Here is a 22,063-nt window from a genome sequence, read left to right on the forward strand (position 1 = left end):
GATTGCGGGTCCAACATCTTAAATCCTGACAACATCTGTTCTGACTAACAGTATCCTTATGGATAGTCTGTTGCCTATCCAATAGCAGTTAGTTTAAGAGAAAGCAGACTTTCGACCTACCACTATAGTGTGTGATGTCTTTTCTTTGGATGTTAGCAACATCTGCAAAGAGGTCATGAAATCAGCTTTAGGACATTCTTGTATTTGAGTACTGTAAATGCAGAAAACATTTCGGTATTCCAGTTAAAGTTTTGTAAAAGTAGCTCAATGCAAATGATGTTGAAATAGCATTCAGTTTCCTTTCTGCTGTGACTTAACCATGCTTTGTCAAAAATGAGACTTTTGAAGGCTTCTTATTGTTTGTGAAAGTCCTGTGACAGAAATGGTACTTAGTGGTATTTTTCTGAAAAAATATACTAAAGGGTATTGCTCCTCTTGTTTGTTTATTAATAACTGTTTCTGGACTGTGAAGTTAGGAGGAGACAAAGAGTGAGCGCCATATCTAGACTGAAATCCACCTAAGACTGGTGATGATGAGGTTTAAAAGAAGTGCAGAACTGAAGAACTCAATCTGACATATTTTTTTTCTGCTATTTTAATGAATGACATCAAACTCACTGAAACTTTTTGTTCTTTTCCATACCAGGATTAGATAAGTTTTAATTTGGGCTAGTTAACATATATGAATGATGCAGTATAAAAAACCTGTATCCAACAGGTCATTTTGCAAACAAGTTGCCCAGAGAAGCTGTGGATGTGTTCCAGACCAGGTTGGATAGGGTTTTGAATAACCTGGTCTAGTGGAAAGTGTCCCTGCCCATGGCAGGGGGGTTGGAACTAGATGGTCTTTAAGGTCTCTTACAACTCAAACCATTCTATGATTCTTTGATTCTATAATTCTATGATTCTATGATTCAATGGTTAAGCAAAACACAGTAGAGTTTGCAGGACTAGCACGTATAAAAATGCACTCTAGGTAGCCTAGAATTTCAGTTGAGAGAAGCTACAGCAAAGGACTTGTCCAGTGACCATAGACCTTCTGTGGCCTTTACTGGAAGCTGCTGTGGGACAGACTCTTCACAAACTTCCCCAGGTAAAAGCAGTCTGGGGTAAAAACAGTGGAAGTCTGGAAAAACAGTGGTAATCACATCTAGGAGGCCTGGCACATAGGTGAATGAGGGGTTCCACAAATTTTTTGAGGTTTAAGAGTATAATTTGAGGCTTAAGAGTATAATTTGAGTGTGATTTGAGTATTAACAAATACTTTTTAGTGCCATTTTTGAAGTAGGTTATTGAAACTATTCTCCACTCCTTGAGGGTCTTGTAGTATAGTCACTTAGATAAGATAGATGGTACCTATAGCTGCACTTCACTTGGGGAATAATTAGTAGCATTCAGGTTCCAAAAACTGAACTCACCACTTCAACCCCTGCCAAAAGCCAGGGGCTAGATAGGGAGTCTGGGAAAACACTGCTCATGAGCAGGAAATTTCATCAAAAGGAAAGATCTCTCTTGGGAACATCTGCATACTGCAGCTCTCTGGGCTTCTCAGGGTGACCTTCAAACATTTGTATGATGTGGAGAGATCTCTCTAGTGATGCAAGATTTATTCAGTACTTTTTCTACTTACTATAAATGTTTTCCTCAATGAAGAGGGAGAGCCACCACTCTCACACTCTTGTAACATTTTTGGGTTTAAATGTACAGCCGAGCATTACTTCTAGGGGAAGATGATCCTATCCATGGCAGGAGGGTTGGAACTAGATGGTTTTAAAGCTCCCTTACAGCTCAAGCCACTTTATGATTCTGTAACTCTTAGCGTGGCCACCATGTTGTCCCCAGCATCACCTGGGCTAGGACCTGTCACTCTTCACAGGGAAAAAATCCCAAATTGCTCCAGAGGGTAGACAGATCTTACGTAACAGGCACTGCGGGGACAGGCGAGGTGACTTCCTCTACACTGTGTTATCACTGTGATAAAGCCTAATGCCAGCTGACACTGTTCTGCCAAGGTTAAAGTGATTTGTGGGGCTCTGTTAAGATGCTGCTCAAATATCTTTCCAATCCACAATGTTTTTAAAAAACAACAAAACCTCATAACATTTAATCTACTACCAATGTATAGTGCTTCATTTCATAGGTACCTTATTTGGTAGATATAGGTATCCTCTGTGCTTATCTCAATAGTATTTTAGTTTACATAGAAGTCATAAAAACTATTTCTAAACATAATACTCTGAAACTGGAATGCATTTTGAGAAGGAAACACTCTGTTTATCTCAGCTCTATGAAATGTAATCAGAGGCATTGATGAGCCACCCCAGGGTGGGATCCTGCTCTGGCACTACTCTGCTCTGGACAGCTGTTCTGTGGCTCTGAGACTGGAAGCAGCTTCACAATCTATATTGAGCAAATCTAACTGTAAAACTAGAAGTAAATAATACGTAGCGTCTCTCCCTGTGGTTGTGTGCTATGTACACATAACAATACTTCCAGCTGAGAAAACCATTCCCAATGTGCCTCTTTAGTGAGAGGAAACTACACTTCATACAAATACTTTAGTAGCATGCACCCCTATTCTGCTTAATCTTAGCAAGGCTTCTTTTTTCCTGTTTTAAATTCAGAGCTTCAGTTCTCTTGATCCAAGAGGTTAAATACTTCAAATCACATCAGTGCCCCAAGATTGTGAAGGGCCAGCTCAATGATGATGACTGCAAGTCGAAACATTAAGAATGCAAATTATCATCCAAGTGACAACTGTTAAGCTGTATTAAAAACTATGTTGCTTCTGCTTAACAGACACACAGATAGAAATGATGCTACTGTGAAATTTGCAGGGGTAACAGAGTTCAAAGTAGAAAGAAAGCATTTGTTCTCTTGTCTGTTCAATTGCTGTTTTGAAAACAAGCAACAGTATCACCTCAAGAAATCTGCAGCTGAGATCTGTCACCAGGCAATGTCCTTACTAATAAATAGAGGATGTTGATGAATAAAGAAAAATAATAAAAGAGCCTTTTGTATTATAAGAAATTCATCTTATTAGACTACTTTAATACTTTCTGTCATTCATAGGTGGCATATAATGGCATTTAAAGTCAAAAGCCTCTGGCTGATGACTGCTTGCTAATGCCATATAAATTCCAAGAGCTGACAGAGCTTGTCCAAATACTTCTGTACATCACACTGATTTCATCTTTTCCTTCTATCAGGAGGCAATCTTAAACTGTATAGGAATTCATTTGCTTTAAATGTGCAAAAAAGATTTCTTTACAAAGTCAACAACCAGCATGCAAGGAACAGTACTTTGCACGTCCCTTTTCTTGATTTTCGATGGTGCCCATTCTGCTTTTAAACCTCAAATTCAAATGTACCAGCAAAAATATGTCCACTTCTTCCTCCTGCCTCTGCAATTTATTGTTGCTGGAGGTCAGAGGGTTAAATACTATCTTTAGGGTTTGGGGTTTTCTTTAAAAAGCTGGATGATTTTATGACACTGCTCGGATCCCACTCTGGCATGGCACAATTCACAGTTTGAATTATATTTTGGTTGTCTCGTGGCATTTCAACTTTGACTCCAATAAAAGCAGGATCAAACCTCATTTTCTTCTAAATAATGAGGGTAGTATTGTGGCTTCACTAGAGTGTCTATCCTGAACTTGATGCATCCTTTAGCCAATCTGCTATGGCAAATCCCACATCCTTACTCCATCAGTGTGCTTTTATGACAGTGAAAAAACTGATGAAGGCATTAGTGCCAGCCAGTAAGATGGCACTACCTTACTGAAACAAGTGATGTTACCCTCATCATAAAATTTCTGACACTTTTGAGGCCTGTTAATATCTTGTTTAATGACGGACATCACAACTGTAGGCAGTTTGCAAACAGAAACCTAACCAAATATAAATACAGTAACAGTAACTAAGTTTAAAGAAAAATTGCTTTTAATGCACAGATCTAAGTACTCACCTTGCAGCAAGGAAATCAGACACAGCACAACCGAGCCAATCAGAAAGGTTTCACTAATGCCCAAGGCTTATAAATGATTGTTTCTGAAAATCATGAGAGAATACTTTGCACTTTGGCATGGAAATTAGTCATACACAACTACTCTGTATAGTGCAATACTACATATATGGCAATTTACATTCACTCCTGGTGTCAAACCTGCATTCCTAATAAGACGATTCTTTGGTGAGTTATTCTCAAATGCACAAACCAGCTTGTGACATTTGGACATTTTCTCTCTGGCTATCATCACCGCTACTTATAAAGTGGTCTTCCAGACAGAAATGGCTCAGAGGTCTGGTGCAGTCCATTAATTTTTGAGACACTTCCTTTGGAATTGGTCCATATAGAATTGCAACTATCCAACAAATATCTTTACTTGCTTGGCCCTTAGTACTTGGTAGACATTTTTCCTTGGCATTTTGAACACCAGGTTCTGTGTCATAAAGCACAATTTAGCTCTTTTGGAGAAGCATCTGGAATTCATCTGTGTAAAGAGTGAGCATAGACTTGTAGAAGATAGTGTTTGTAAAATGATTACCCGCCTTCTTGATTTAATAAAGTTTTATAGAACTCCAGATTCAAGTTAATACAGCTCTGGAATAACCAGTCATATTTATCATATAAAGTAACAACTAATCACAGTCTATTTTCTTTGCTGCTTTTCATTTGCTGCACCTCAAAATACTTCACAAGGAGGTAAATATCATTATCCCTAATTTATGAACAGCACAACCGGCAGACCAACCACCTTCCAAGTTTTTCATGAAGCTTTTATAAACTTGCCAAAACAGAGATCACAAATAGCAGCTAAACAACTGACATCAAACATGGCTCAATGAGAGGATGGTGGATAATTGTAATACACAAAGATCTCAAACATCTAAAGTTGCTAATATGTTACCATATATGACACGGATTTGCTGTACTGAATTACCCACAGGGGAAGTCACCAGAAAGAGAGAGACCTCTACTATTGTCAAAAGTATTTCCCTGTTCTTGTTCAGAGCAGGATTCTGAGGAAGACACAGCTATTCTGCTGTGAAAAATACATCTGCAGCCAACTACTCCTGCTGAATGCTTAAGAGGGCAGAAAACCAGCTCTAGCCTAAAAAGGCTGAAGTGACTCTTTTGGAATTGTAAGTAGTTTGTAAGTAGGTAATAACCAACATATAATTGGAACTTCCTCTAAGGAATCATCATCTTCCTTCTTAGTGAACTGAAGCTCCACCCGACAGCTCAAGTGTAGGAATGCACTGTTACACAATTCCTGACATTCAGGTAGTGTGACTTTGACTGTATTTTACATAGCTATAATTTGGAGGAAGTCTGATAGGATTAAGGAAATGTCTTTGTTATCTCTAGCCAATGATTTAGCATGAAAACAATGTGATAACTGCATTTCCTGAAACAAAATAATAGATATTGGAATGATATCACCACTGTTTCCTACAACAAAAACATTGTCTTGTCTTACATTTTTTATACAGAAATCTTAATGTTATATACTTCTTTAAAATTTCAGTTGGTTACTACAGAAGTCTTTAATATCGCTATGCAACAATTTTAATTTATGAGCATGAAAAACTATTTGTATCACATCCTCCAGCTGTAGAGTGATAAGCTGTTTAAACTGCCCCAAACAATTTTGCCAATGCACCTTCACCCTGATTAGGAATTTACTTATTATTCCAGTCTTAGGCTTTTCTTGATGAGAAATGGTAATTTGCGCCAAACTAGCATGGCAATTTCTGCATCAGTAAAATCACTGTAAGAATTAGGGCTCTGTCATTTTTCAGTTGCAGCAAATAATATAATTTCAAAAAAAAAATCAAGACTGGGTTTCATTTCCAGGTTGAATTTCGGCATGGTCACAAGCCAGCACCACGGTCTGGCACGAGAAAGCTGCCAGGTTGAGTCGACTTCTGAACCTAAATTCCTTCAACGTGGTTATGAATAGAAGTGCAGCCCCAGACTGGAAAAGAAGGCCCTGAAAAACACACATATGAAAGAGTAATTGTTGCTTTTACTGTGAAGAACATTGGCTTGGGAAAGGCATCCTGCGTCATTGTGTCCAATCCCCTGCTGTCTTAGGCAACCGCAACATATAATCCTTTTCATAAATTTATCAAGTTTCATCTTAAACTCAGTTAGGCTTCTTGCCCCCAATGAGAAGGCTGTTCCCAAGCCTCACTGTGCTGAGGGTTAGAAATATTCTTCTAATTTCCAGCTTACATTTATTCATGGCCAATTCAGGCCCATTTGTTCTTGTGCCAACATTGTTCTGTAGCTTAAATAGCTTCTCTCCCTTTCTTGTGTTTACCACCCCCAATGAACTTAGAGAGAGCAGGCTGTCCCTTCGGCCTCTCACTCTCATGCCATCTTGTTTGTACATGAGCTGCAGTCCCCCCAAACAATGGATGAGCTATTGTTTTAAGAAGGTTAGCTGAAAATAAAAGCAGCACTCTGCCTTGCTGGCTGGAACAGACCAAATCCATCACTGGCATGTCAGGGGATCAGCAGAACCCTCTGGAGCTAAAAGCATCCCAGGGAAAACAGAAGCATAAAGTCATAATAGACCAGTCAATAGACTCAGCATAATAAGGCCAGTTTAACACATTTGCCCAATTATCCCTTACTACTTTCTGAGTCTGAAAAAGCAACAACTGTTCACAGTGAAACCAACTTACTGGTCCAGAGCAGCTAGGCAGGGAAAAATTAGCATTAGAAACTGGGCTAAACTAATATTTTTAGCAATATCAGTGTGCCCGTGGGAGGAGGAAAACGCATCCACGCTTTTAGGCATAATAGGAGTAACTGGTCTGAGAGCCTGTGGTGTGTCCGAGCCAAATGTTTCTCTTACAAAGGCTCCTCTGTGCATGCCTCACTTAGGTTGGTTGCAGCTGTTAACTTCCAGGAGGCAGGTTCTGAGATTTCTTTGACAGCCTCCAATTCCAACATTGAAAGACTAACCATATTTCTCAACATATGCCAGAACAATTTAAAAAGGTTCTGGCCCCCTTGTGTTTCTAGCTTGTGTGGTTTTTCCAATGCTTTCATGATTAGGGTAGGAATTTCCAGACTATCATAACGTAAATGGCATTTTCTCAATGAAAAATATTTAAATGGTGACCATATAAAGGATGAAGTTTTATTCAAATTTCTCCTTCCATATGTTTTTATGTATATATCATATCACGTCATATTGTATAATTTCTATTTCTATTCTATTACATAGTAGTTTTGATAAGAGAGTTAGGAATGATAGAATCTTCTGTGAGGGACTCATAGCTTGAGGACTGATGACCTGACAATGTAATTCTTGCTATCATGTCTAGGGGTGCTGTTATAAGTTCGTAACTCTCTTTTGGCTTCACTAAAATATAAGTCTTTTAAGCAAACCACATTGTTCTGGGGACTTTCTGCTTTCCAATATACTCATAAAGGTCAGAAAATTCATCCATATTTTCTTTTCAAAATTATCCTTGAGCTAGACACAGATTCTTACATGCTGCTCAGGAAAAAAAAGGAAGAAAGAAAGAAAAAAGAAAAGGAAAAAATAATAAAAAAAAAAAGGTTTAAACTTCCAAAATTTCTAAAGACTCAGAGCTAAACCCAAGAAGAAAAACAAAGGGTCAAACAGATTCACAAAAAGTCCCATAAATTTATTAAAATTAAATGTGTTACAGCTGCAGGACAGTTTCTGCTTTAACACTTTTAAAAAGGATTTTTTCCTGTTACAAAAAGCTTGCTCTTGATTTCATTCACAAAGATGAAGGGCTTCTAGCATGTCTTTTTCTGGAAATCCCTAGTTTGCACATCACACATAGCACTACTAAGCCCAAAATGGAGAAGTGGACTCCTTGGGATTACATCCATCCACAATGTAGTCTTTCTGTCTGTTAGTCTGGCGCACAAGTTTGAAGAGCCAACGAGGCCCACTACTCTGCAGCACTCATGTCAGCAGTGTCATGGAGAGGCTCCTCCACACCAGGAACCCCTGAGCAGGGCATTCAACACAAGATCAGACCCTGCAGATGGAGCTGGAAGAACAGAAGAAATGTTTTCTCAAGTTGTAACCATCCTCTGCTCATGTTTTGTAGGCAAATTGGTCCATATGGCTCTTTTTTACCAAGATAACTTTTTGGCATAGGCATCATGTCTGCCACAGGAGCTAACAACAAAAAGAAGGGGCTTGCTCTTGGTGTGAGTGCATCAGGAAGGGGAGGATGGATACAACTCCACTCCCAGCCAACTTCTGATATTTCACTTTCAGTCGAAACAGATTTGCTATTGTCCTTGACACGTAATCAAACTCAGCTTCAGCTCATGTATATCTCAGCAAGACAGATTTGGCAGTGGGAGCTGGTGTTGGGCTTCTCAATAAAATTAAGCAGTCTGGGTGCAATGGATGAGGCTATTCCCTTGAATCATCTCACTGTGATTCTGACTTCCTTTTGCAGTGGGTTGGAGGGAGGCCAGTGGTTTGTCAGGGTGCCTTGGGCCAGGAAGAACATTAGGAGAGATAGCAGGGATTTATCCACTCTGTTGGAAATAAGTCCCTCAGTGATCAATGCTGATTTGCTGCTTCTCTGGACAGTCTTTCCTGGCTTCATGGATTAGATGCTGGTAGTGTGGGGAATAGCAATAAAACCATTCGCTAGCTGCATCTGGTGCAGGGAAAGCTTTCCAGAGATTATTAGTTTAAGCATCCTAGAGAGACATAATAAAAGGGGAATCATTATTATAGTGTGTGTTTTAGGATATCCATTGCTGCAGAGTCTTGGCATTATTACATAATTTAAAATAATGAAAACAATTATCCTTCAGGATAAAGGAGACTTTGAAGGCTCTGAGCTATATGTCACTGCCTATGTATTTGTTAGGATAGAAGCACCCTGGCTTGGCCATTAGGAGCTGAGTAAAATTCAAGCTCCAGAGGTGAATTTTGGGCAGCAATAGGAAAGCTGTGAGAGTTGGTTTCAACATTATCCCCAGCAGAAGTGACTTCTACATCTCAGAGCTCGCCACTGGGCTGCTGCATAGCTCAGCCCTCAGCCCATTTGTCCTCAGCTTTGTGCTTCTCTGTGGTGCAGGGAAGTACAGAAGAGCAGGAGTGGGTTTTGTCCACAATGGATGCAGTTTTCCTGCATAGCCACCCAATCAAGACTGTATCTGCAGATGTGTTCGGACACAAAAATCAGAAGGAGATTCACAAAGTTGTTACTGCATCTTAAAATCTCAAGCTAAAAAATTTCTTCCAGAAACTACTTGAGTGCTTTAGGACTCAATGTTTGTGACCCTTGTAACAAGTCTGAGATGGCAGGAGTGAATTCCAAAAGGAAACCAGAAGGACCCAACTCCTGAGTTATAATTATTGTAACCCATAGTAATTGCTTCATGGATATGCACGTTAATTACTTCGATCTGAGCATGGGGGCTTTTTCCCTCATACTTTTTCCTTCTGTGTCATTGACTTGCTGTATGACTCCCATCATACTGTAGGTATTGGAAACTATAGGGACTCTGAATTTTTTAGTAAGGGAATGCTCTTTCTGAGCCTTCACTACAGATTTAGTTGCTTCACTTCAACCCTCCAACTTTATAAATGTCAGCTTTCACTTACTTGTCTCAAAAAAGACTTGGAAAATCCAGTCAATTCAAATCAGTAATATGCCTACCAGACACTGCATAAAATGTGTTACTTACAGGCAAAGTATTAGTGATTATGTATTATTTTGTCTATATTAAAATATATCAACACTGAACATATTGTCATAGTTACTGGAGGACGTGAGAGGGCTACACAGGCGAGTTGTCTTTATAAAATACCATGTGTTTGGCATGAAAGTTAACTGAGGCAAACATTCTGTTTCAGTAGATGTCATACAACCACCAGTGTGGTGGAGATGACCCTCTCCCACACTAACACAGCCTTGAAGGACTGGCATTATGGAAAGCATCCCAATTTCGAAATGCTGGACCACTTTCATCTCCCTTGCACACTACAAACTCTTCTTGAAGTCAGTGGGTGGTTGGTCCTAAAAGAAAAGCTGTGTTGAGAGCCGTGTTTTTCTTAGATAAAAGTTACATAGAGAACTCACCCTCTCTGTGCGTTCCTCTGCTTTCCCCAAGTATCAACAGCAGCAACTATTTGTATTGGCCACACCATTATTTTAAACAGAAGGGACTGACTTGCACGCAGCCCACACACAATCAAAATCACCATGCAGCATAAAGCTGATGTCACCTCTTGCTGCTACTCACATAATGGATTTTGTTCTCAGTCTGTGCACCAGTACAATTTTTTTTTTTTTGCTAGGCAAAACCGTTCCAAAAGAAAGAAATGACTGAATCAAAACAGTCTGAAGGATTACCAAAATTCAAAATGAAATGGAAAATACAAAGATGCCACATGAATATTCTTCTTAAAAGTCTCTATCAGCTTGATTTTCACAATCCATTTTTCTTTTCAAATGGAAAAGTGGAACATCCCCCTCCAAGAGCTAAATGTACACAAATTCCAGGCTTCTCTTCTTTTTCCCCAAAACAATCACTTTGTCACCAAGGCACATATGGGAAATTTATGCCTGTCTCTGCTTGGCATCACTGCCACCTCATGGATTAATGAATTCTGTGTCCTCTAATTCCCCCACATTATGCACCTCTGTTTTGTATGAGTAGCCAAATGTATCAAGATTCATTTTAATGAATGTGAGTCATTCTCCTTATTCAGAAGGCAGGGCTGTTATGTTGTAAGTAAGCACACCATTAGCTGTGCTAAAAATAAACAGGCATTACCTGCAGGAAAACCTATACAGTAAAAGTACACACTGCTAAGTACATTAAAAAAAAAAAAAAGACATGGCCTGGAATGGTGTTCATTCTGTAGACAAAGGAAACAGGATGGATTGCACAGGGTATGTACTGTATCTTTCCACCAAGAGGTCTGAAAGAAGAGTAGGGCCTGAAGATTACTTTACCGTGACATTTAAATTCAAAACACTTAATGTCAGCATACATTTTGTCAATGCTTTACTATGCTTAAGGTAACTTAAGTGTTAGTGCTGAAAGAAAACCGAATGCATGGTTTCTTCTAACACCGGTTTTCTTCTATGTCTTGGTTGGTGTAGAACAAGTATTTCCTGTGTGGTTTGACAGAGATTTCAAGGTTTGGAGATTGAAATATTTCAAGGTCAGCCCAATGTTGGCGAAACAGAAAGCATGCATGACTTCGCCATGTGGTATTTCTGTTCCATTATTTTCATGACTTTTACTGTGGTTCAATGGCTCTGGTTGAGTCTCAGAAACCAAGCTCATAAATCAGTAAGTCAATCAACAAGTCTGGGGAACAATATGTTCTTCTATTTTAATTTCTTTGTGGGAAATGTGTAAATAGATACTGGCAATGAAGCTGGAATATAATGGGTACTTACAAATTAAGGCATCCAATGATTTATCTTCTCTACGTGCAATGTAAAAAGAGGCTATCCTTTCTGATCTGTTAAAATACTATTTTTAAAATAATAAAACATCTTTAGTTTTTAAGGATGGGAATTACTGTCTTCTGACCAGTTTCCAGAAATGTGGGAAGTTAACACACTGAGAAGAAAATTTAAGACTCTCACCAGAACATTTCTACATGACTGCACACTATCAGAGACCTACCAGCACCCTGACCTGGGTGGGTATGGCACTAGTTACCTCAGGTTCAAGCTGTCCCTGCAGTTCTCTCAGTGGAGGACCTCCATGTATCTTTGCCCACGTGTTTCCTACTCAGTGACAAACAACAGGCTTACTGGTTTCTCAGCAGTGTCTGGAGATTAATTAGTTAATGTTTGCACAGAATTGATAAAGGCAGTCATAAACTGTAAAATGGAAAGCATTTAGCAAAAGAAAGGAAAAAGGTTTAAAATCTCTTTGTGCCTACATCTTTGCTAATGAGATTTTACTAGTGTTTTAACAACTAGTTGTTGTCTGTACAATTGAACCCAAACAGCTAATTTAAGCCCCCTTACTGAAGTTCTTTTAAACAAAACAAACAATATGTATTATATGCTGAAAAATTATTATGGAAAGAAACAGAAGTCATTTATAAAGTTACATCATCTATTCCAGGAAAATAATGCAGAACTTGTGATTTAGGAAGCCAAACACCAACCCTACATCAAAGAGTCAACCGAATGTTTACTACAAACAGCTGACAAATGGCAATTCATAGCTCAAAAATGTCCTCAAAACTGCTCGTCAACCTATTTTAAATAATTTTATTACTTCTTTTGCTCTTGTTAGAAAGGTCCATATTTCTGGATGACTTACAAATGGGAAGAAAAAATTAGCATTTGATAAACCAATTGCTTGCAAACAGTACTCTCTCCTGCCCTAAGGACCTGACTTTCAAGGTGTATTTGGGCAGAGAAACCATAAGTGGACTTTTCAAAAGCTTCTAAATATCTAAATGAGGTACCTATGAATTTTTAAAATCTCATTTCTGCCTGTCCAAATCTTGGCATGTTTAAATGCCTTTAAAAGCTGACCCCATGTTTTTGTAATGCGAGAGGCATTATCTGAAGACTCTTCACCATTTCAGGAGGCAGCTACTATTACTGTACCAGAGTATGTTCCTCAGATGAGGCCAACAAGTGTAAGTCAACATGACCAAGCAGCACAGCAACACACAGTGAGTTGTGCTATTTCTGGCTTCTCCTGCCTTTATCAAGAGGAGTCAATTAGCTTGAGCGTTACCTCCTGTCTTCAACATGTTCTCTCAAACTGCAATCTAGCTTAAACTTAAACATGGCCTAAATTGTGCAGGAACAGGAACTGGAGAGGAATGGCAAGATAGTATCTCAGACTTGAGTGAAGAAGTTTCCAGTGACAAATTTTAATCAGATACATCTTCAGGCATGATCTAGTATTTGAGTTTCAATCTAAAACATGGAGTCCATCCTTCTACTTCTGTAAAGATATACGGTATTTCTAAAAATATAATTCCTGGTGAAGTCAACTGAAGAGTATTCACTGAGTTCAGTCACAGATGTAAATACTTAATATAGGATTTTTCAACTTGAAAGATGTCTTCTCCCTTGCAAAAGTATGGAGGCCAGATGTGTCAATGGTTGCTTGAAGAATAGTTATGGAATGCACCACTCAATCCTACTATAAATTGCAGCAGGTAAATTTTTACCTGAAAATTAAGTTCTGAAACAATAAATTGATAAGTAGTTTAGAAGCTACCCACTTCTACCTGTAACACAGACAACAGCAAAACTAATTTGGAGTGGGCTCCAAGTGCCTGGCTGGAACCATTGGTGAAAGAGCTGTTCTCTAGAAAACAAAATGGTTCTCAGCTTCCCTTGAATGCAGTGATAAATTCAAACTCTAAAAGAAGGCATAGGAAGACAGAAACTAAGAAAATATAAGCAAATAAAATACCGTAAGTTGTACATTGCAGAAAAATCTGGCTGACTTTGAATCTTGTTGATGATAACACAAAAAATTAAAACCTTAATTTAAAATAAGCGTCTTTCATGAGTTTATCTATTTTTCTTAATTTGTGAGTTTTTCCAGATATTTTCTTGACTATACCTACTGTGTAAAATGCTTGTAGGTTTGGAAAAAACTTTATATATAAATATACATGCTCATATGTGAAGAGTTTTATGTATATAAGGTTTACAAAAACACACAGCACACAGTGCATTGTGGGTCTTTATGCCATATAAATAGGTTGTTTTTCTGGACAAAATGGTCCATTCTCTGTCTCTATTTCAATGACTTAAAAACTTAGAGCTAAAATGCCAGCAAAAATTCAGGCACCTGAATTTGAACTTGAACTTTCTAAACTATATTTGCAGTACTCTGGGAAACACCCCTTCCATTTAATTAACTTTCTGGAATATTCCTGTAATACAAACAGAGCATCAGATGCAAAAGTAGATGATGTAGATTATGTTAAAAACATAGGCTGAATTATTATCATCGCAGCACTTGGTCAGTCACATTTTTCAGAGCAATAAAGGCTGGCCTTAGACTTGCAAAAACACTCAGCTGCATGAGGTGTCTCCTTGCAATGAAATTGCTTTCTGGCTGCTTTGTCAACAATGTGGCTTCCCCTAGGCAAGTCTTGCTTACCCTTGAAAGAGTTGCAAGACCCATTCTGCACCATAAATATGATCAACAGATAGTGGGACAGATTTACTGTGTCTCAGTCCCGTTCTAATCTCTTCCTACAATATCATCAATACCCTCTGTTGTAAAAATTTCCTAGCACAACAATATGAGGCTGCAAATGTTTGCCTTTGCTTTACTGCAACTGAGTTGATGGCTCCTTGGTATCCTTGAGGAGGGAAACTGAGGAATACAGATGTTGAGTGGCATGGGGGTCTCCAAAACAGCTAATCAGAAAGGATTCCCTGAGCATCCCCAGTTGTCGCTGTGACTTTGTTAAGGCCTTTGGACAACACAGTGGCATTGTAGAGGTCTCAGCTTTATGAGAGGAAGAGCCATGCAGCGTACAAATCAAAGTACAGTCGTGCAATTGTGCAACACCGGTGGAAAACTTGGAAGGTAGAAAAAAATCACAGAATTCTGATTGCTTTGTGCTTCCTGGATTAACTCCGCTACTGTCATTTCCTGCCCTAAAACTCTTCTTTGACAGTGCACTCCTCAATCCTCATTTGCAGTAGGAGCTGTTGTGCTGTCTGGAATCAATTAGCATAAAAGTCCTATTTTTATTAATGTAGTTTCCTTGTTGCAGTTTCTGCTGTGATCGAAGGCTTTCAAAGGTCAACCCGAGCATATCAATGGGAGGGTCTATCAGGCACTGTAGAAATGCACTGACAAGCCCTTTAACAACTGCTCTTTGAGCTGGGCAGACAGTGAAAGATATCCAGTATGAAACAGTTTAGAATAGAATATGAGCAGGATTCTAAAGTCTGTAATATCCAACCAAACTCCAGCTGCCTAAACAGAAATCAAACCTCAAAGATTTCCACATCATGAATGACATTTGAAGCCAACATGTTGGATTAAATGACAAACTTTTATAGACGAACCCTTTTCTACTTTTTTTTTTTTTTTCATTTCTTGGAGTATACCAGAGTGTCTTTGGATTCTAAATGAAGTAACTTTTATTGGCTACCTACTAACAAAATCAAACAACTTTCAGCGGCATTTTTCATGGATTTGTTTCCTCTTATCCACCTAACCATAGTCCTTCTTCCCTGATGAGTAAGACAACTGACCAGCTTGGTCATAAATCAAACCATGACCTTGGATGCTGAAAGACATTACTTTTGGATAGTCTCTGCAACATATGCTCTACTACCAGCAAACAAAGCTATGTCCAAAGATATTTGCTAAGGGTTTCTTAGTATAAAAGCCCACCTATGGGTTATATGTAATATAAAAAGTTAATCCTAATGTCTGTGCTGAAGTGAGAGACGAGTCCTTAAAAGAAAACAAACAAAAAAGTTTTACTTCTTTTATGAACACATCATGAAATAATTATAGACTTAGAATTAAACTATTCGTCTGGACTATTTATTAATGGTTGGAGTTGATGATTTTAAAGGTCATTTCTAGCTTATGCAATTCTATGGTTCTATGATCTTTCAGCAGTAAATCAAAACAGATAGGTAGACATTTTCCTAGAAAAATGTACAAGAAGATTAATGAAGTCTGGCAGGATGACTGGTAACCACAGTTCTGTGTTTGACAGCCCTGTGTTTGAGTTTACCTGGTCAGTAGCTGAGACAGGAGCAGTTCTGAAAAGGATGTCCAGAAACACAAGAATGTAAAACCTTGACAGACCTAAGCTAAGAAACTAAAATGGAAGCTTCAGCAGGTTATGTCATACCTGAAGTAAAGTGCAATGCTAATTTTTTTTGCTTTATCTTATAAATGTAATGCAATTTACTATGTAGGAGAATTCTAACAGATTCATAATATACAGAAGAAAGTCTTCCAGAGAAGTTCTGAAGGCCAATCTTTAACTGTTAGGTGCTGTGCTTATTTTTCAGTGCTTAGGCCCTGTTGGAATTGAAGCCTCTTTCATTTATTTCAGATTATATTCTGAAAACAATAATCAAGTCTCAGAAAGTGCCAAGGTCCTCACTGGCCACCTTATACTGTTTTCAAATCTGACTTATTTGATACACAAGTATAAAACCAGTTCAGTAAGGAAGTACAATTTTTCCCATTTTTTTTTATTTTTGTGTAAAATTGTGTGTGTATTTAACTGTCACTTTAGGATGTTAGCTCTGATTCCAATTTTTGGTATTATTAGCAATGAATTGACCAACTGGATAATAAAAAATTTCCTCACTACATCATATGCCTTAGTAGCAATAATAAGAGCAATAATTATAACAAAAATCCTAGGAACACAATTGTCACATAAATGGCTAATTTATTAATTAATGTTTTGTTAAACCTTGCTCTTCTGATTGTCTATTAGTTGACAACTAATGGCCTTGAAGTTATAACGGTATACTTGTTCTTAATTGCTAATGTCTGATCTCTCTAGTCATAATGATTTTATTGACAATATCTGAATCACAAAATCAATTTGCTTCTCTTAGGTAAAGAGGTCATTTAAGTGAAGTCAGCCTTTAACAAGGGGGAAACGCGAACACATTACATAACAGCTATTTTTTTCATAATTACATTAAACAGCACACCTTCATATGTACACTTTCATGTGGTTAAAAAACCCCAAAAAACCAGCACTGCATTAAAAGGGTTATATTTGTGATTGCTTCACCTCCTCATTTGCATAGTTGTATATATCAACAGAGAATAGAGTTAGCATGAAGAAACAAGCATAGATATAAGTCACCAAGTGAAGGCATCTCTGTGAATATAAGAGTGATGAGGGGCCAGCAAATTACGGTTGTCTAATTGCTTCGTTTACATGGGCAGCAGTGTTCACAACAAAACATTGGTTGTTGTACTAGAAATGTCTCTGTGAGTACAGTTGAAACCACATGAAAGTGAGTTAATGTATATTCTGGAAGCTGCTGTCAAATGTCAAAGCGTACCAGTAAGTTGTTTCCAAATTTACTCAAGGACCTAAAAGAAAGAGCAGCCCAGACAAACTAAATAAAAGAGAGGATAGAGCCTGAATGAACTGCACCCTACAAGACCCACATGGAGAAAAGAAGATTTTTTACCTTTTTTTTTTTCCACTCAAGGCAAAAAGTAGACTCTGCTAAACAATAAAATTTGTATGACTTGTGATGCTTATTTTTAAATCAATTGCAAAGGCATGGCGATTCCACTGGCATCCACAGAATTTGGTCATCACTGGAGATTTCACTGTAAGAAAATTGTATTTCAGAACACGCAGTGCATTTCCAGGCTGGGGTCTAGATACTACAGCAAAAATCCCTGATAAGTAATGAGAAATATGACCAAAGAAATGACAGACAGCCTAGAAATCTGAGATCCCATAATATCATTGACTAGGTCATTCAGAGCTGCTCATGATCATGTGCCAGAGAGCACTGCTAGATTTGTTCCAGCTCTGGCTTGCATCCTATCAATCTACGCAGACAATTCGTGGAGCCTTTTGTGCAGCCTAAGGTGGAAGATGCAGATGCCACCACTCCTTGATGTCCTCATCCTTCAAAACAGAAAGTCTGTCCCTGCCTTCAGGTGTGCAAATGCAGCTTCTTCATTCCTGCAAGTGCAATTCATGGGGGTTTTCATCTGGCAAGCAGTACTTTTGCTCCTTTTTTTTTAAACAGAGCTACTATGCGCAAGTGTCCTCCCCAGATGCTTTGAGTTTAGCAGCCATAGTCTGGGGTCCATGGGCAGCACTGCCAATCACTCTGTGCCTGCCTTTCTGTGGAAAAAGAGGTCCCAGAGGTAGTGCAGGTGAGGTAAGAGCATGTAGGCACTGAACATGGCCACATTAGTTCCATACCTTCTGTGATCTTGTGATCCTAGGCCAGACTCCTGGAGTTCCTTATCTGCTGTTAGAACACACCGTAGAGTGAGAGCAAAATCAAGCTCTGTTTAGCATGTGATGTTATTTAAGTCAAGTGAAAAAAACCCACCACTAAATAAAGAAAGAAAGCATGAGACAGAGGATTAGTACATGAATATGTAAGCAATACACAGGTAGAAATTTTATAATGAAAGGATAAGGTTGCACAGTGGCTACCTGTGAGTAAGAAAAGCACAGGTGTATATATAAGAAATACCTTTTTCATTCAGGAATTCTAGCAGTATAGTTTTTACTTGCATGTTCTGCTATGAATGGAGTACATACATAATTATTTTTAGTAGCACTTGGCTTAATAATGGTGATACACAGAGATTTGGTGCATAACATTTTACAATAAGTTGCCATATAATTTGAAAGTAATATGATGCCTTCTGCTTCTTTTGCAATGAGCCTGCTCATGCTTTGAGAACAGTTGGGAAAATTGTTTCTGCACACAATATTTTACTATCTGTCTCCTACAGCTTCTGAAATCAACGTGCAGTTTTGTGTGCAACATCATCTTAGTTGCAGAGCTGATCATAGTAAAAGTTACCTTAATTTTTGTTATAATCTTTTAGGGATCCCAGGCCTCAGTGGACAGCAACAACAGAGCCTTTGTAGAGATCTTTAGGCACTGGCCCCAGAACAGCAATTAACTCAAAAGATTGCAAGGAAAGGGAGGAAGGTGAAGGCATGCCAAAGAAATAAGATGTAGAATAAAATCCTACATCTCAATTGCAAAGTAAGTCCAGATTCCATCATGTTACAGCAAGAATCTGTCGAGAGCCTTTTTGTTCACCCTAAAATATTCTGTGAGATTCCCTTTAAATATTATATGATTCTTACCAGCTGAAAACAATTGCGCACAGTTCCCTCTAAATACCATTATTTTGCATACAAGTGATTAAGGGAAACATAAGGTACTTCATTACCTCTAAGGCTTGGACAGTTCCACCTAAAGTAAGTAAAGAGGCTCCTCGTGCCTTTGGTCTTATACAGTCTGATCCCAGAGGAGCTCTCTCTCCTTCTGCTCTTGCTTCTGGTGACTCTTGCTTGTTACTGCTATTGTGCCTTGAACAGGGGAGAATAAGTGAACATTTCCCATCCCTTTGTCGGTCACGAAATGAAAAGCAAATGCAGAACCTGTGAAATGCACTCTCATGAGAACACAGGGAAAATGTGACCATTTAAATTGAATTTAATGTCCTATGTCATAATGTCACATGTGTGCACTACAAGCAGCAAAAGAAGGGATGCCTAAATGATTCCATGAAGAAATCTCACCACAGGTCATTGCCAGAAAAATAGGAGGCAGTTTCAATTCAGCCCCTGTTATTTAAACTTAGGACTATAAGATCAGTAAGTAAGAGCTGACTTGCTGCATTAGTGTGTGCCACACTCTTTAAATATCATTTGCCACATAGTATATGTCTAAAGTGATACGTGCACCAGCCCAAGTTGCCTGGGTCCCATCCTTCCCTAGCCAAACTGTTATGATTTCTCCCCACTTCCTGTGGCTGGTTTTTCTCCCCCAGTAAACAAAGAACTGAGGAAGGGAGTAGTGTAGATATCCAAACCTGATCCTCCAAAATGAGGGTGGCATCAGGATACACAACTTGATCTGTGATCTCGGAAGTACTTCCAGGTGCTGCATACTAAACATACCCAAAGAGTGCTCTGGCAGAAAGCCTAGATCTTGTGGTATGGAAAAACTCTAATAAGCTGTTGACGATGCATATATGGAGATTGCATATACAAAATTTTCTAAAACTTCTTCAACTCAGCTTCTTCTAGAGCATTGGACATCCCATATGTTTTTTCTTAATTGTTCCCTCAAAACAAATCATTGTTAAATCCATACATATTTTGCATGCATCTTCATTGGGGAGGAGTAGAACAAGCCCATACACAGCATTTTCAGGTTGAAAGCATCTGACAAGCATCAACTAATTATGCCATTTAGAATAAAATGAAGAGGGACTCATCTGCATAGCTATAGTTACCCGCGTCTCTCTTTCAGTCAAATGGCATCTAGGCAGTATAGACAGGAGTCTAGGGCACTATTCATCTTGTCCTGAAGCAGCCATCTAAAGTAGATCAGATGTGTGTAACCTAAAACCATCTTTTTCTCTCTACTGACTGTAGGCTTTGCCTACGCTGGCTGCCTTAACTGTAGGACACTTCAGGTATTCAAGCCTGACTGGGAATAACCTTGTGTCTTATATCCATTATATTCGGCTCAATTACATCCAGCTGAGAAACCAACCCTTTCAATAATTTAAATTGCCCGAAGAAGGAATAAGAAATTTCAGATGTACAATAGAATATATCCCAATAACTATTTGTTAGCAGTATGCTCCTCTTGTTAAATTCAGCAAATAGATTCAATGTTTGCTGTTTGTACTGTGATTTTTAGTTTCTAAAAGACCTGTTTGCTCTACTCTGCAGTGATTTTTTTTCATGTTACAAATGATAGGCATAGTTTCTTCACTTCAAAATACTGATAACATTAGCTATTTTAACTATTTTAGCTATTTTGACAGCACTCTGGTGGTCAAAACAGATCATCCCTATGTACTTTCAAATTATATCATCATCATTAGAATATTTTTGTGCCGTTTAAATATTCTACATATCTGCTTTTTCTACAAGAAATCATGTTCATTTGTTAGGAAGAAAAAAAAGCCTTGCAAAGAGGAGTCATGAAGAAGCAGATGACATGTAAGTTAGTCATATTTCCTTGTGGCTTGTCTCCTAAAGACATACATGGCCAATCTGCTCATAAAATCCCCAGGCACACTGTTAATAGTGAGAGATGCAAAGCCTATAGCTTTTAAAGTTCTGGCTGAACTTCTCAAAGTTTTCAGATAACAAATATAGTCGGCTAAATATTAACGGTTCAGCAACAAAGAAGAAGAAGTAACCAAGAAGAGAAAGCCAGTCTCACACAACAATTTGGTAGCAGATGATTCAATGAAACCTCTTTGAGAGAGGGTTGTAGCCAATGCCACAATAGCAGCAATATTAGCCATATGGAAGTCTAAGATTTGGAAGGATGGTTGCAAGTACAAACCCACCCCCTCATCTCCTGGCTCCCAAGGGAAAAGGACAGCAAAGCATCTCAATTTCAAATCTTATCCACTTTTAAAGAATATCTAATTTTTTTTTAGTCTTTGTGTATGAGAGTACAGCATTCACACAGTGAGCCCTCTACTCCCCAGGAGCATGGAAGAAAGAGTGACTCATGACTCAGGATGATGATGCTGCCTTGGCAGTGGTGGAGGTTCCCACAGCGAAGCTCAGAGGTGATCCATGGTCCTTTAATACAATTTAGGGCAACCACCAGATGCCTTAAACTACACAGAGGAGTCATATGAAGTAGCAATGAGCTACTTCGTTGAGGAAGAGCAATGAACTCTCTGTGCTGAAAGCATGGAGAGCCTAAGACTTCCATCTCTAGTCTATCAAAAAATCCCTCCACGAGGAGACAATTAGCTGGGCTGAGCTCAGTGTGTTATTGTTTACATACAGCCATAGATGGACAGATACATAAACAGTGCAGCAAATATTTTCTGTCACACAATGTATTTGTCCTTATATGGCAGCTTACTTCCATGCTTTCTTCTAATAGGATTACAAATGAAAAAAAAAGTGTGATCTTCAAGGAGAAATAAGTTTGGCAGAAAGAAGAAAAGGAGATGAGTAATACTTCTGTTTCTGCTTTTCAGAAGGTTTTATTTGAAAGCTCTGTTGTGCCCAAAGTGTTGACTCACCCATGACACTTTTCAGCATCCACATTTACCCTGAAGCAGAGTAAGCTTCTATATGGGGACGTAAAACGGGGTTGCGCTGGGGAGCAGTGAGGGATTCATATAGTTTGTACATGGGAGTACAGTTTGAGGAGCTTTATAGCAAATCTGCTCATTTCACAAAAAGAAAAAAAAGAAAAAAAAAGAAAAAGGAAAAGAGAAAATTTGCATTCAGCTCTCAGCCTGGTAAGCCTAAATTAAAATATGACAGTCAAAATGGGTTTATTCTTTCCTGCACATTATTGCTGGAGCCTG

General features: G+C 38.5%; 1 long non-coding RNA gene across 2 annotated transcripts; it reads left to right on the forward strand.

Moving 5' to 3' along the window:
* The first annotated feature begins 1,012 nt into the window (after positions 1-1,012).
* Positions 1,013-6,050, forward strand: LOC113994139. 2 transcript variants are annotated; one of them, XR_005567172.1, is made up of 4 exons: positions 1,013-1,093; positions 4,950-5,145; positions 5,222-5,287; positions 5,861-6,050. It is a non-coding gene; the product is annotated as an uncharacterized LOC113994139 (long non-coding RNA). The 2 variants fall into 2 exon arrangements; XR_005567173.1 differs by lacking the exon at positions 5,222-5,287.
* Positions 6,051-22,063: the final 16,013 nt, after the last annotated feature.

Source organism: Pipra filicauda, unplaced genomic scaffold, assembly GCF_003945595.2.
Source record: "Pipra filicauda isolate LSUMZ 115617 unplaced genomic scaffold, ASM394559v2 scaffold8_size5757611_pilon, whole genome shotgun sequence".
NCBI classification, from domain to species: domain Eukaryota; kingdom Metazoa; phylum Chordata; class Aves; order Passeriformes; family Pipridae; genus Pipra; species Pipra filicauda.